Genomic DNA, 15,621 nt, shown 5'->3' with positions numbered 1-15,621 from the left:
ACTTGGAACAATAATGACTAGGACCCGCCCAGCCATCAAGGTACCCACCCTTAAACAGGTTTTGAATGGCACCTTCCCAGCCCCTTATGATAAATTGAAGGATACACTCACTATACAGGACTGAATAGTGTTGCAAACATTTTTTACGGCGAACAGCGATTCTCCCCAGGCCTTTATGGCCGTTTTTACGGCCGCAAACACACCTGCTTGCTGCCGTCGTAAAAACGGCCGCAACATGCCCGTTCTGGGCATCCAGGGCCCCGGTTGGCACGGCAGTACCACGGCCGTGCCAAGCGGGGCATGGGCCCGCGATCGGAGCCCACCGATCGCGGGCAGTGCGTCCGTAACGGACGCGCTCTCTCTCCCTCTGCCGCCCCGCAGGATCAGTCCGCGGGGCGGCCGAGGGAGATGACGGCCCTGCGCATGCGCGGGTTGGAGCCACCCAATCCGCGCATGCGCGGCTGACGTCATCGTGCGCGTCAGCCGGCGTGACGCTTGGCGCGTGGACTTAGTGACGGTCGCTAAGGCCGTGATGCCGTGCTTCACGGGGACCCGCTGCTAGCCCCGTCCGGGGGGGGGGGAGAATCGGGTCCCGGGAGGGTGCGCGGAGGCTGCCGTGAAACACGGCCAGTTTCATGGCAGCCTTTACGACTCGCCGCATTTGCGGAGAATCGCGCCCAAGGTGTCTAATTTCTGAAGGAGCCTGCCCGCACTCTTATTCTTCTTCATCTTCCTCATCGCTCTTTTTAACGCTTGATTTTAATTCATGTCGGCCCGATACCACATCGCACAAGAATTTGTTTACACAATCAAAGATGCAGTATACTAACCAATGGCAGTCAAAGACACAATCTGTGGGCACAGCCTTGCTATCCCCATGCAGAAAGATTTCGCATGAATACAAACTCTTCCTGTTTGTCACGGTCACCCAGATAGGGAGACACGGCACTTATCCCCGCCCTACCTGAGGACTCAAAAAGCTGGTCAAGTAAAGCTCGGATAGTGGAGAAATGTCATTTCCCCTGCCCTACCCGGAGTTCCCACACATTTGTGACCTGTAGTGGCCCATACTACATGGGGGTGACCCCATGTCACCCTCAAATTCGCTGCAATGGTTTTCTGCATGCTTCATTGCCTTGGGCAGGCCTTAATCATCACGTCCAATCTGACTCTATCCCCTCTGTTTGGTTGTGGGATCAAGAATGTATTCCATAATGCTCCACACTCTCAAGCCTTTACTCTTCCACCCCTTCGGTCACTACCACCTGCTATATACATGTTAGACACAACGATTGCTGATTACTGCTGCTATCCACGGAATCCCTCTGTGCCCCTGGGACAAAAATTTATAAAATTGGCCGCCCTAAAATTCGGCTAGTTAAGCAAAGCCTCAACCTCCCATGGTTGTGATTTAAGATGGAGACTGGTCGAAGAAAGTATCCACCCGCTCCAAACATTGACCACACAAGCTGTGAGATACTCAAACTCTGAATTCTGCTCTTTAATTTGCATTTCTGGTTTTCTCTCCAAAATTTATTTCAACAAAAAAAAGTTGGGGAAGTCAAACATGGTGACAATCATAAAGGGGAATTAAAATTAAGAGAGAATAGCTACTAAATACAGATGTTAACCAAAGATAATAACACAATACTATGCTTGATTTCCTAGGAATACATGGAAAGCCACGGAAGACAGACAACCCACAGGAAGAATCCAGGACCCCTATTCTTCGCAATGATCATCGCTGGACTTACTGAAATCCGCGCGCAACAACACACACATTTACTCCATGCTGGGCAACTGTGGTTTGCTCCACCAAGTGCCGGGGAATGTGAGGATGGAACGTTATGGGTAAAACCGAACAGAAGCATCCTATTTGGGTGTAATAATCAAAGGGCAATGTACAAAAGACCCAATGGGAACACATCTGCATGCTGTATCAGCACAACTGGAAAAGGGGATTGGTGGGACTTTATGAATGAAGGGTGCTCCGAAATTGATTGTTTAAGGAGAAGCTCAGGGAACACATTAGGAATCAGACAAAACTGGCCTGGGATACCCACTAAAGGTAACTTAGTATTGCACACAATTAGATTAGGACATAAGCCAGCCTCAAACATCACCGCCCCACAGACCACCTCGAGTCAGGATACCACCCAGCTACTGTTAGAGACCGAGACCAAATCCCCCACCTGGTGGGAAAATTTTGCAAAATGGAACCCCCTCTCCTACTCCTACATAGCCGAGACCCTCCTCCTAATCGCAGTAATATATATTGTCATCCTCACATTCTGCCATCCTCAGCCTCCCACCCACAGATCTACACGGTCCGAGCCCCCCTTTTCGGAATTCAGTAAGAAGATATCCTGGGAATATACAACTTATAATCGAAAGTAACAACTGCTGCTGAAATGAGCCTTTTGTGCTTTTTATTAGTTATAAGGATAAGTAGAACAAATGAGGTGCTGCTGCTTTAAATTTTGTGTTGTAAATAAGTTCTTTAATTTGCGAGCAAGCAGCATGAGAGTAGTTTAGCTTAGAAAGGTTAGTTAGAAATGAACTATCTATAGATGAATTTAGATGAACTGTCTGCATATGAATTTAATTTAAAATGTGATAATAATTAGTAATGTATTTAATTTGATGAACTGTATGTAATTGTAATGAATTAGGCATAACTGTGCAATGAATTTCTGGGACAGAGTAGAGTAGGACCTGAACTGACTGACAGGTGACTGGTCAAACAAGGTAGACATGGGTTTGAGTCTGTGATCAGTCGCGTTCAGGGTCAAGAGGATAGATACGTAGCCATCTAAAATGGCCGCCCACAAAGGATAAAGGGAATTGTGGGCAAGTCAGGATGCAGACAGTACACAGCCTCTGTGTATTGAGCAAAGGAAAACCAGACCGAATTGAAACCTGCACCTATTAAAGGTCAATCACCGATTTCCCCAGGACAATAGATTCAAATTAAGGAATAGCAACAGGAGCAGACTCCCCGGGGCCATCTCCCCTTATTTGGAAAGGCCTACGCACTTGGAACAATAATGACTCGGACCCGCCCAGCCATCAAGGTACCCAGCCCTAATTGGCCAATATCGATCAGAGTGATCAAGACCCTATCGATCCATTGGATACTGAGTTAACCCCACCCAACAGGACGCGAAAGAGAAGAAGAATAAGAGGCCCTGTCCATTAGGGATTGGTCTCTTTTGGGACCAGGCTGTGCCCACACCAATCGCAGCATAACGACCAGCCAAGTTCAAGACTCACGATTGTTACCTGAGAGAGATGAGCCGCAGTCGAGACGAACCTGACGATTTCCAGTCGACATACGTGGGGATTCAGATAAAGGCCTTATCTACCTGCACGTGGTCGGTCATCCAGAAGTTAAGTAAAGATCATCTTAGTTGATTGGTATTGTTTAATGCGTAGCTGTGTGTATCATTGCACACAGAGATAAGTCTTGTGTTTAATAATATTCTGTCTTTTGAACTAACATCCTGGTTGTGTGGTCATTTTGTCAATACAAGAAACATACTCGCTGCTTGTGGTTCAATAATAAAAGTAGCAACACGGCTCCGGGCATGATTGCCGCATGTTCCACCGATAGGTGAAAACAGAAAATGAGGCATGCAAAGTAAAAAAGAAAGTTTGGTTGCCTCACATGATTCAGCTGCAGCGTTGCAGATTAAATTCGAGGAGTGACTGGAATGTGGGATAGCTAATGCACAGATACTTGGCATTGTTCAGTATTGCTTGTAGCCCTGAATATTTTTCTGTTTTATTTGCGGCATTATCGAAGCTCTACCCTTGACAATGTTTGATGTCCAAACCTAAATTTGAAATAATGTCTAAAACTGTTGTCGCCAAGCACTCAGAAGTATGGAATTGTAGCGGGGCAAAACAAAATAATTGCTCTATGATTTCATCATCACTGGTCACATATCTTAAAATTAATGTTATTTGGTCCACATGACTCACATCTACTGTCGAACCAACTATTATGGAATAGCAATGGCCACTTTCAGTATATAAAATGGACACTCGCAGAGCCCATAGGGAAATATGGACAATGCAAAGCAACAAACAGGAACAGAGCCTGAATGTTTATTTGGAAGGCAGTCTGCAGACAGATCCGAAACTCTGGGTCAATTTACAAATTGATGACCCATCTCCGGGAAACAAAGAACGAGTGCTCAGGTAGCCGATACTGTCCCAGACAGTCCGGCGCCAGTACCCCAACCAGAAGACACAAACAAAGCAAGGCCAACGGCCACCTAGGACACGCCCAGCCATCAAGGCACCCGCCCCTTTATTGGTTTAGATCGATGACAATGATCAAGAAGCGGCCCAATTAATTGGGACCAAGTTTAAGGCCCGCCTAAAAGCGCGCGAAGCCCCTCTAAGTATAAGAAGAAACCCCCGCCAAAGGTTCAGCCTCTTAGATTTGGCTCTCAAGCGGAGAGACCCATCCACCACCACCACCAGCACCAAGTAAGTTCAAGTTCAACGCTCGCTACCAAACGGACAACCTTAGCTGTTCTCCTGTTACCTCTTCGAACCCAACAGCCTCAGATCCGAACAACGGCCATTGTTCCTCTGACCTAAGTGGGCACCCGAAGTTAAGTATAGGTGTTAGTGATAGATACAGTTTAGCCTGTAGTGTTATTATGCATGAGTAGATCATACTGTGTGTAAATAAAGTAGTATTGACTTTGAACTAACTAACTGGTGTATTGGCTCTTTGATCGGTATTTGGGTTGAACCTTGTGGCGGTATCGAGAGATAACTGGCGACTCTGAAAGCATACTCATAATTAGGATTAAGAAAGATGACCTTATTAACCGCCATATTTATAGCAAGTAAACAGAGCAACACACCTTTGACTTCATTAGTGGATTGGTTTCTGAGTCGCTCTACCATTACAGTGATGCAGTCATTGTAGGTTCTATGTGTTAAAAAGTTGGTCTTGCCTGAGCCACAATATTGATGACTTTTCAAATACCCATTGAGAAGCTCGTCAAATTCACTGAGATATTCAATGCAGGTTAAGCAGTTACCTCTTCAACTTGACACTGATGACTCATCATGTCCTCTTAGAGGTCGTCCCAAGGATAGCCGCAATTTGACTGTGACAACAACATGTCTCAGCACTTTCCTCCAATAAGAACACTCCTTTTCAAACTGAGCCAATAACGCATAATCAATCTTCCAAATAATTTACATCCTTGACCAATGTACAAATAGCCTTAGTATGACTTTGGAAGATTCATAATCAGCAATATCTCTTTCGGCATTTCTCCAGTGAGAGCTCCTATCGACAAATGATTGTTTATCTATGGTCAGGGAATAATTTGCAAACATAACAGTAGACTGCCTCAGAAGTTTCCGAAAAAATCAACCAATTTCTCCTTTCCGTCATGCCATTTCTCTTCACCCTCAGAAAATGGGGCTCATGAAGTCTTTTAACCGGCTTTTGGCCTCAAATCTCAAACTCTTGTCTCAAAATTTCCATGCTACCCATTTATTACAAAATCTTCAATCGTACCTAGTGGAACAGATTTTGGCCATCAGGCAACATCTTCAGGTAGGTTTTTAAGCGTCGGCGACCTCACTTTTGCCTCAGGCTGCTTGCCAGACTGGATGCCAGAAATCTGGCTGCTGCTTTGCACGTTCCTCAATCAAAGTTCAGAAACTTCACACCAATTCAAGAGATCTGTGTCTGAACTGCTCTAGGTTTTCACCACCTCTCAATGTCTGGCAAGCTCTTCTCCTACTCTAAAGGGGAGTCCACCAATCAGAGCCTGATGTTGTTCTGTGTTGCTGGCTGGTAAGGCTCAATAAATTCGGATTAGCCCATCAGCAAATTTAGAGCTACCAAGGCTCTGATTGGTGTTCCCATGACGTTCCCACCACAACAGTCACCTCTCCGTGTGGGGCCCTCCCATTTACTCCTTCCATCACTGACACTCAGTGGCATCAATTTGTAGTGTCTGCTTGTTTCACAACAGCAACCCAGCAATGCTCCTTCCAGAGAACCTTCAAAGCCCACACCTCTACCACCTAAAAGGACAAGGGCAGCTGATGCATGGGACATCATCACCTGTAAGTTCCCCTACAAACCACACACCATCCTGACTTGGAAACATATCACCATTCATTCATTGTCGCTCTCATCATAGACCTCTCTTCCTCACAGCACTGTGAGTATACCTACCCCAGGGACTGCAGCGTTTCAAGAGGTGGCTCTCCATAACTTCCTCAAGGGTAATTAGGGAAGGGCTACAAATGCTTCCATGGACAGTATTGCCCCATCTCAAGAACGGATAAATGAAAATAAGAAGTACTCTTTGAAAGTGTTCCTGGGGCAGCACGGCGATCGTGTTTTTGGGATCCTTAAGGGGGAGGGGGAGCAGCCCCAAGTCGTGGTCCACATAGGTACCAACGACATAGGTAGGAAGAGAGATGGGGATTTGAGACAGAAATTCAGGGAGCTAGGGTGGAAGCTGAGAGCTAGAACAAACAGAGTTGTTATCTCTGGGTTGTTACCCGTGCCACGTGCTAGCGAAGTAAGAAATAAGGAGAGAGAGGAGTTGAACACGTGGCTACAGGGATGGTGCAGGAGGGAGGGTTTTGGTTTCCTGGATAATTGGGGCTCATTCTGGGGTAGATGGGACCTCTACAAACAGGATGGTCTTCACCTGAACCAGAGGGGTACCAATATCCTGGGAGGGAGATTTGCTAGTGCTCTTCGGGGGGGTTTAAACTAATTCAGCAGGGGGATGGGAACCTAAATTGTAGACCCAGTGTACAGGATGTTGAGAGTAGTGAGGTCAGGGATAGGGTTAAAAGTTCGAAAGAGGGCACCAGCAAGCAGGACGCTGGTTTGAAGTGTGTCTACTTCAACGCCAGGAGCATCCGGAATAAGGTGGGTGAGCTTGCAGCATGGGTTGGTACCTGGGATCTCGATGTTGTGGCGATTTCGGAGACATGGGTAGAGCAGGGACAGGAATGGTTGTTGCAGGTTCCAGGATTTAGATGTTTCTGTAAGAACAGAGAAGATGGTAAAAGAGGGGGGGGGTGTGGCATTGTTAATCAAGGAAAGTATTACGGCGGTAGAAAGGACGCTTGAGGACTCGTCTACTGAGGCAGTATGGGCCGAGGTTAGGAACAGTAGAGGAGAGGTCACCCTGTTGGGAGTTGTCTATAGACCTCCGAATAGTCCCAGAGATGTAGAGGAAAGGATTGCAAAGATGATTCTTGACAGGAGCGAGAGTAACAGGGTAGTTGTTATGGGGGACTTTAACTTTCCAAATATTGACTGGAAATACTATAGTTCGAGTACTATAGATGGGTCAGTTTTTGTGCAGTGTGTGCAGGAGGGTTTTCTGACACAGTATGTAGACAGGCCAACAAGGGGCGAGGCCACATTGGATTTGGTACTGGGTAATGAACCCGGCCAGGTGTTAGATTTAGATGGAGGTGAGCACTTTGGTGATAGTGATCACAACTCGGTTATGTTTACTTTAGCAATGGGCAGGGATAGGTATATACCGCAAGGCAAGAATTATAGCTGGGGGAAAGGCAATTATGATGCTATTCGGCAAGATTTAGGAGGTATAGGATGGGGAAGGAAACTGCAGGGGATGGGTACAATCGAAATGTGGAGCTTTTTCAAGGAACAGCTACTGCGTGTCCTTGATAAGTATGTACCTGTCAGGCAGGGAGGAAGTTGTCGAGCAAGGGAGCCGTGGTTTACTAAGGAAGTTGAAGCACTTGTCAAGAGGAAGAAGAAGGCTTATGTTAGGATGAGACATGAAGGCTCAGTTAGGGCACTTGAGAGTTACAAGTTAGCCAGGAAGGACCTAAAGGGAGAGTTAAGAAGAGCGAGGAGAGGACACGAAAAGTCGTTGGCGGATAGGATCAAGGAAAACCCTAAGGCTTTCTATAGGTATATCAGGAACAAAAGAATGACTCGAGTAAGATTAGGGCCAATCAAGGATAGTAGTGGAAAGTTGTGTGTGGAATCAGAGAAGATAGGGGAAGCATTAAATGGATATTTTTCGTCAGTGTTTACACTGGAGAAAGACAATGTTGTCGAGGAGAACACTCAGGTTCAGTCGACCAGGCTAGATGGAATTGAGGTTCAAAAGGAGGAGGTGTTAGCAATTTTAGAAAATGTCAAAATAGACAAGTCCCCTGGGCCAGATGGGATTTATCCTAGGATTCTCTGGGAAGCCAGGGAGGAGATTGCTGAGCCTTTGTCCTTGATCTTTATGTCGTCTTTGTCGACAGGAATAGTGCCGGAAGACTGGAGGATAGCAAATGTTGTCCCCTTGTTCAAGAAGGGGAGTAGAGACAACCCTGGTAATTATAGACCTGTGAGCCTTACTTCGGTTGTGGGTAAAATGTTGGAAAAGGTTATAAGAGATAGGGTTTATAATCATCTTGAAAAGAACAAGTTGATTAGCGATACGTAACACGGTTTTGTGAAGGGTAGGTCATGTCTCACAAACCTTATTGAGTTTTTTGAGAAGGTGACCAAACAGGTGGATCAGGGTAAAGCTGTTGATGTGGTGTATATGGATTTCAGTAAGGCGTTTGATAAAGTTCCCCACGGTAGGCTATTGCAGAAAATAAGGAAGTATGGAATTGAAGGTGATTTAGCGGTTTGGATCAGTAATTGGCTAGCTGAAAGAAGACAGAGGGTGGTGGTTGATGGCAAATGTTCATCCTGGAGTTCAGTTACTAGTGGTGTACCGCAAGGATCTGTTTTGGGGCCACTGCTGTTTGTCATTTTTATAAATGACCTGGAAGAGGGTGTAGAAGGATGGGTTAGTAAATTTGCAGATGACACGAAGATCGGTGGAGTTGTGGATAGTGCTGAAGGATGTTATAGGATACAGAGGGACATAGATAAGCTGCAGAGCTGGGCTGAGAGGTGGCAGATGGAGTTTAATGCGGAAAAGTGTGAGGTGGTTCACTTTGGAAGGAGTAACAGGAATGCAGAGTACTGGGCTAATGGCAAGATTCTTGGTAGTGTAGATGAACAGAGAGATCTCGGCATCCAGGTACATAAATCCCTGAAAGTTGCCACCCAGGTTAATAGGGCTGTTAAGAAGGCATATGGTGTGCTAGCCTTTATAAGCAGGGGGATTGAGTTTCGGAACCACAAGGTCATGCTGCAGCTGTACATAACTCTGGTGCGGCCACACCTGGAGTACTGCGTGCAGTTCTGGTCACCACATTATAGGAAGGATGTGGAAGCTTTGGAAAGGGTTCAGAGGAGATTTACTAGGATGTTGCCTGGTATGGAGGGAAGGTCTTACAAGGAAAGGCTCAGGGAATTGAGGTTGTTTTCGTTAGAGAGGAGAAGGCTGAGAGGTGACTTAATAGAGACATATAAGATAGTCAGAGGGTTAGATAGGGTGGACAGTGAGAGTCTTTTTCCTCGGATGGTGATGACCAACACGAGGGGACATAGCTTTAAATTGAGGGGTGAGAGATATAGGACAGATGTCAGAGGCAGTTTCTTTACTCAGAGAGTAGTAGGGGTGTGGAACGCCCTGCCTGCAATAGTAGTAGACTCGCCAACTTTAAGGGTATTTAAGTGGTCACTGGATAGACATATGGATGAAAATGGAATAGTGTAGGTCAGATAGGCTTCAGATGGTTTCACAGGTCGGCGCAACATCGAGGGCCGAAGGGCCCGTACTGCGCTGTAGTGTTCTATGTTCTATGTTCACTGCTGCCTCACGGCACTGAGGACCCAGGTTTAATCCTGGCCCCGGGTCACTGTCCGTGTGGAGTTGGCACATTCTCTGCATGTCTTTGTGAGTCTCATCTCCACAAGCCAATGATGTGCAGGGTTGGACATGCTAAATTACCCCTTAATTGGGAAAAAAAAAAATTGGGTCCTCCAAATATATTTTTAAAATACTCTTTGAAAGGAATCAGGCAGTGATTGAGGGATTGCTGCACAAAATGTTACCTAATCAACCAGACTGCAGGTTGTCAACCACCTTGTCATCGATAGTTCATGCAAGTAATTCATTCCTGATAGTTTGAGGTTATAATCCCGATCAATTAGTCTATCTGTGAAATCCCAATTGCCTCCAGTGCTGTCTGATGATCCTCCTGCTCTTGAAGTTTCCACAACCGGTTCCAGTTTTTCTCCGCATTTATTTACATCCTTTGTCAAGGCTGATGTCTTGGAGAGAATTTGGGCACTGCTGAGGCAGTTTAAAAGATCATCTGAGAAAGAGTTTACTTTAATGTCTTATAAAAGAGAGGTTCCCTGGGATTGGGAAGTCCCTAGTAAGTTAGCAGCCATTATGGTAGGACAGTAGTGAGAAAACATGGCAAACAAAAAATTGTCAGCTTCTTTCTTTACCATAAAGCATGTGACAATCAATCGGATCCCAAGCCCAATTGCCCAGAGTGGTGCCGACATATATTCCGGAAGTCTGTTGTGATTGGAATGTTGGAATGATGAGGGGGGGCGGTGCAGGAAAATCAACTGGCGAGTGATGTGTTAGGCAGGTTGGTTCGATGTGGACTGCACTCAATGCAGGGAAGTTAGAAACAGACATCTAACACTGGAGAAGATCCTACACTGTTTTATTCAACTATAGAACTGCTATACATATTCAGCTGTGGGTCGACACTATACTGAACTGACTGGAGACCTAGTACTAGCCTGACCAGACTTACTACCTACCGCATGGTGTTTGTACTTGCTAGCTCGTGGACTCTGACTGTCTCAGTGGCTGGGTCCCAAGAGAGCGGGAAACCTAGTGCCCTCTGGCTTTATAGTGGTAGTGTCCCGTCTGGTGATTGGCTGCACTGTGTTGTGTGCTTACTGCTCATCCTGTGTGTCAATCACTGCCTGTTTGCAACTCATTATATACATGAGTGGATATTATGACATCTCCTTTTTTTTTAGAAAAATAAATACTAAGGTGTGCGTGCCAGTATATATACATATGCCTGACTATATACAAAAGGTGTCCAGCCTCCCGGACAGGTGCCGGAATGTGGCGACTAGGGGCTTTTCACAGTAACTTCATTGAAGCCTACTCATGACAATAAGCGATTTTCATTTCTCATTTCATTTTTTTATATACATAGGAAGGTTTCGAAAGTGCAGATACATGGCAAACGAAACAATATTTACAGAAGTTAATTCGATGAAGTCACAAAATGTACAAAAACTCACTCTACAGATTCAGTCTTTGTGGTGGGCGATGAATTCTTGTCGACCGCCGCAGAGGAGGATCAGGAGCTGCCTGCACGTGAATAGGCGGGATCGCTGCCATCGCGGTGGTCACGTGGGCCGGCAGGATCGCTGGCAGATTGGTGGCCTCATGGCAGGGTACATTGGAGGAAGCATCGTAGGCGGCGGGGCACTTCGGTCAGGTAGCGGGCGTGGAACTCTTCGCAGTGCCCGTCTGTTGCACCGTAGCAGGGAGCCATCAGCCATGCAGACAAGAAACGATCTTGGGGCCACTTGTTTGATCACAACAGCTGTGGCTGACCAGCCGCCCTCAGGCAACTGAACACGAACATGATCAGTTGGGGCCAGCTCGGGTAGATCCGTGGCATGAGCATCGTATGTGACCTTCTGTTGGGCCCGTGACTGCTGCATTTTCTGTAAGACCGTGAGGTGGTCAAGGTCTGGACCATGGATGGCTGGAACTATGGTCCTCAGAGTGCGATTCATGAGCATCTGTGCTGGAGACAACCCAGTGGACAGTGGGGTTGCCCTGTATGCCAGCATTGCCAGGTTGAAGTCGGAGCCTGAGTCTGCAGCTTTGCACAGCAACCGCTTTACAATATGGATCCCTTTCTCGGCCTTCCCGTTTGATTGCGGGTAGTGGGGACTGGAGGTTATGTGATTGAAGTTTTAGGACTGTGCAAAATCAGACCATTCCTGGCTGTAAAAGCAAGGACCGTTGTCGCTCATTACCGTGAGCGGTATCCCATGCCTGCCGAACGTTTTCTTTGCAGGCTTTGATTACCGCCTTCGACGTGAGGTTGGACATTTTCACCACTTCTGGGTAACTGGAGAAGTAGTCAACCAGGAGTACCTAGTCACGCCCCTTGGCGTGAAAAAGGTCTGCACCGACTTTGGACCACGGAGAGGTCATGATCTTGTGCTGTTGCAGCGTTTCCTTGGGTTGAGCTGGTTGAAACTTCTGACAGGTAGGGCAGTTGAGGACTGTGTCAGCAATGTCCTGGCTGATGCCTGGCCAGTAGACCGTTTCCCGAGCTCTGCGTCGGCATTTCTCGACCCCAAGGTGACCCTCATGGAGTTGGCCCAGTACCATAGCCCACATGCTCTGAGGAATAACGACCCTGACGAGTTTCAGAAGGATTCCCTCCACCACCGTCAGGTCGTCTTTTACGTAATGGAACTGGGGACATTGTCCCTTCTGCCAGCCATTGGTAAGGTGCTGCATCACACGCTGCAGCAGAGGATCCTTGGCCGTCTCCTCACGAATTTGGACCACCCGTTCGTCAGAGGCCGGAAGGTTGGTGGCACACAATTGCACCTGCGCTTCTCTGTGGCAGATGAAGTCACTTTGTTCACACTGTGTGGTAATGGACTTGGATAGGGCATCTGCAATGATCAGCTCTTTGCCTGGCGTGTAGACAAGTTCGAAGTCGTAGCGCATGGCTGAAGATGAATTCTCTGTAACCGAGGTGTCATGTCATTTAAATCCTTCTAGATTATGTGGACTAGAGGCCTGTGGTCCGTTTCTACCGTGAATTTTGGCAGGCCATAAATGTACTTGTGAAACTTGACTATCCCTGTCACGAGGCACAGACACTCCTTCTCTGTTGAACGTGCACAGCTTGCGACTGGACGCGTCCAGCTGTATTTGCCAAAAACCCTTAGAGGCGTCCAGCTTAGAAAAAACTTGGCATGAGCCATCTCACTGGTCAACTCTTCACGTTTTGGTATCAGGTAATGCTCCCGCATGATGTTGCGGTTTAGATCCTTAGGGTCAATGCAAATGCGAAGCTCCCCTGACAGTTTCTTTACGCAGACCATGGAGCTGACCCAGTCTGTTGGCTCTGTGACCTTCGATATGATGCCTGTCATATTATCCACTCCTGTATATAATGAAGTGCAGAGAGGCAGTGATTGACACACAGGATGACCAGTAAGTACACAGCACAGTGCAGCCAATCACCGGACAGGATACTACCACAATAAAGCCAGAGGACACGAGGTTTCCCGCTCTCTCTAGACCCAGCCAGCGAGACAGTCAGAGTCCACGAGCTAGCCAGTGCAAACACCATGCGGTAGCTAGTAAGTCTGGTCAGGCTAGTACTGGGTCTCCAGTCAGTTCAGTATAGTGTCGACCCACAGCAGATCATGTATATTCATTATAACGTTGAATAAAGGCGTGTTGAATCTTCTCCAGTGTCAGAGGTCTGTCTCTCACCACACTGCATCAAGTGCAGTCCACGTCGAACCAACCTGCCTAACACATCAATGCCCTAGTCTTGGAGGTGCTGTAGTTGCTTCTTCAGACGATCCTTGAGGGGTGCCAGCACCCGGCATGGTGCATGAATTACAGGGGTGGCATTCGGCTTGAGCAGGATTTTATATCGGTATGGGAGCGTGCCCATTCCATCGATTCCGCTGTGGTACTGCGTGATGATATCATCTATGTTGGCTTGCAAGTTTCCATCAGGCGAGGCCATCGCCGGTGATGATGACATGCTGTGGGCTCGTTGAACCAGGTTCAGGAGCTTGCAGGCTCGAGCACCGAGCAGGGATGGTCTGTCAGGCTCGACGATTTCAAACCGCAGTGTTGCCTTGATCGCCTTGTTGGATACCCCTAGTTGACAAGAGCCACTGGCAGCTATGGCATTGCCATTGTAGTCAAGGAGCTGGCAGGCCGGTGGAAGAATGCTTGGTCTGACGCAGATGGTGTCGAGGTCGAATTTTGAGATGAGGTTCGCCAATGCGCCGGTGTCCAGTTTAAATCTGATGCGAGCCTTGTTAACTGTGAAGACAGCACACCACTCGTCGTCGGGATCCACACTGAGGATCAAGAGGCATTTCACCGTTGTGGTGGACGGCAGCGCATGTGTAGTTATGATGCCCACCCGGTATGGGGACTTGAGGCACTCAGCATCAGGTTCTGTTGGGCTGTCAGGATCAGAATCTGGCATGCCTTGTTGTATTGAGCGAAGACTTCGACGCCGCAGCTGGGATCGCTGGCTGCTGAGCGGTGGAGAAGATCTGCAAAGGGCTGCGTAGTGGCCATGCTTGCCACACTGTAGACACCAGTGTTCTTTAGCTGGACATTGCCGCTTTAAGTGGGTAGAGCCACAATTCGGACACGTCATGACGCCGACGTCAGCGCGTTTTGTGCGCCATCGTGCATGTGCAGTGCAGTCGGTCAACATACGCACCTGCACAGTCGGGTTGTCGGTCTCGTCGTCCACTCGGTCATGGCGCGCATGCGCAGGGACCCGGGAAAAGCATGCGAAATGGCCACTCTCCTCGATGCTCAGGCCCTGCATCTGTGCGATGGCCTGCACCCATTCCGCCTCGTGAGAGGCCAGCTTTGCAGTCTCTGCCGCCCTGATGTGGGAGTAATGATTCTTAGCATGCTCATGGACAACGCACGTCTTGATAGAGACAGGAAGGGTCAACTGTTTGACTTTCAGGAGCTGCTGCCGAAGGGAGTCGGAGTGGACCCCGAAAACAATCTGATCCCGGATCATGGAATCAGCCGTCGAGTCATAGTTACATGACTCCACTAGGAGGCGGAGAAGGGTCAAGAAGGACTGAAAAGGTTCATCCTTACCCTGAAGCCTCTTCTGGAAAATGTACCGTTCAAAGCTCTCATTCACTTCAATGTCGCAGTGGCTGTTGAACATCAGCAGGACTGTTTTAAATTTTGTTTTGGCTTCGCCTTCAGTGAACATAAGGGAGTTGTAGATGTGGGTGGTGTGCTCCACCGTGGTGGAGAGAAATAGTGCGATCTTCCTGGCATCCGATGCTGCTTCGAGGTCGGAGGCATCGATGTACAAGAGGAACTTTTGCTTGAAGATCTTCCAATTGGCGCCGGGGTTGCCGGAGATTCAGCGCTACGGAGGAGGCTGGATGTTTTCCATTTCACCGGATGGCTGCTTGCTGGTCAATGCTAATTCACTCGAGGTTGGTCCGTCAAGATCAGTACCACTCTGGTACCATGATGTGTTCGGCAGGTTGGTTCGATGTGGACTGCACTCGATGCAGGGAAGTGAGAAACAGACGTCTAACACTGGAGAAGATCCAATACTGTTTTATTCAACGATAGAACTGATATATATTATTCAGCTGTGGGTTGACACTATACTGAACTGACTGGAGACCTAGTAGTAGCCTGACCAGGCTTACTAGCTACCACATTGTGTTTGTACTTGCTAGCTCGTGGACTCTGACTGTCTCAGTCCAGAGAGAGCGGGAAACCTAGCGCCCTCTGGCTTTATAATGGTAGTGTCCTGTCTGGTGATTGGCTGCACTGTGTTGTATGCTTACTGGTCATCCTGTGTGTCAATCACTGCTTGTATGCACCTCATTATATACATGAGTGAATATTATGACAGCGA

This window comes from Scyliorhinus canicula, chromosome 10 (assembly GCF_902713615.1).
Source record: "Scyliorhinus canicula chromosome 10, sScyCan1.1, whole genome shotgun sequence".
Lineage (NCBI taxonomy): Eukaryota > Metazoa > Chordata > Chondrichthyes > Carcharhiniformes > Scyliorhinidae > Scyliorhinus > Scyliorhinus canicula.
The sequence above is the reverse complement of the archived record's forward strand: the minus strand, read 5'-3'. Positions refer to the sequence as shown.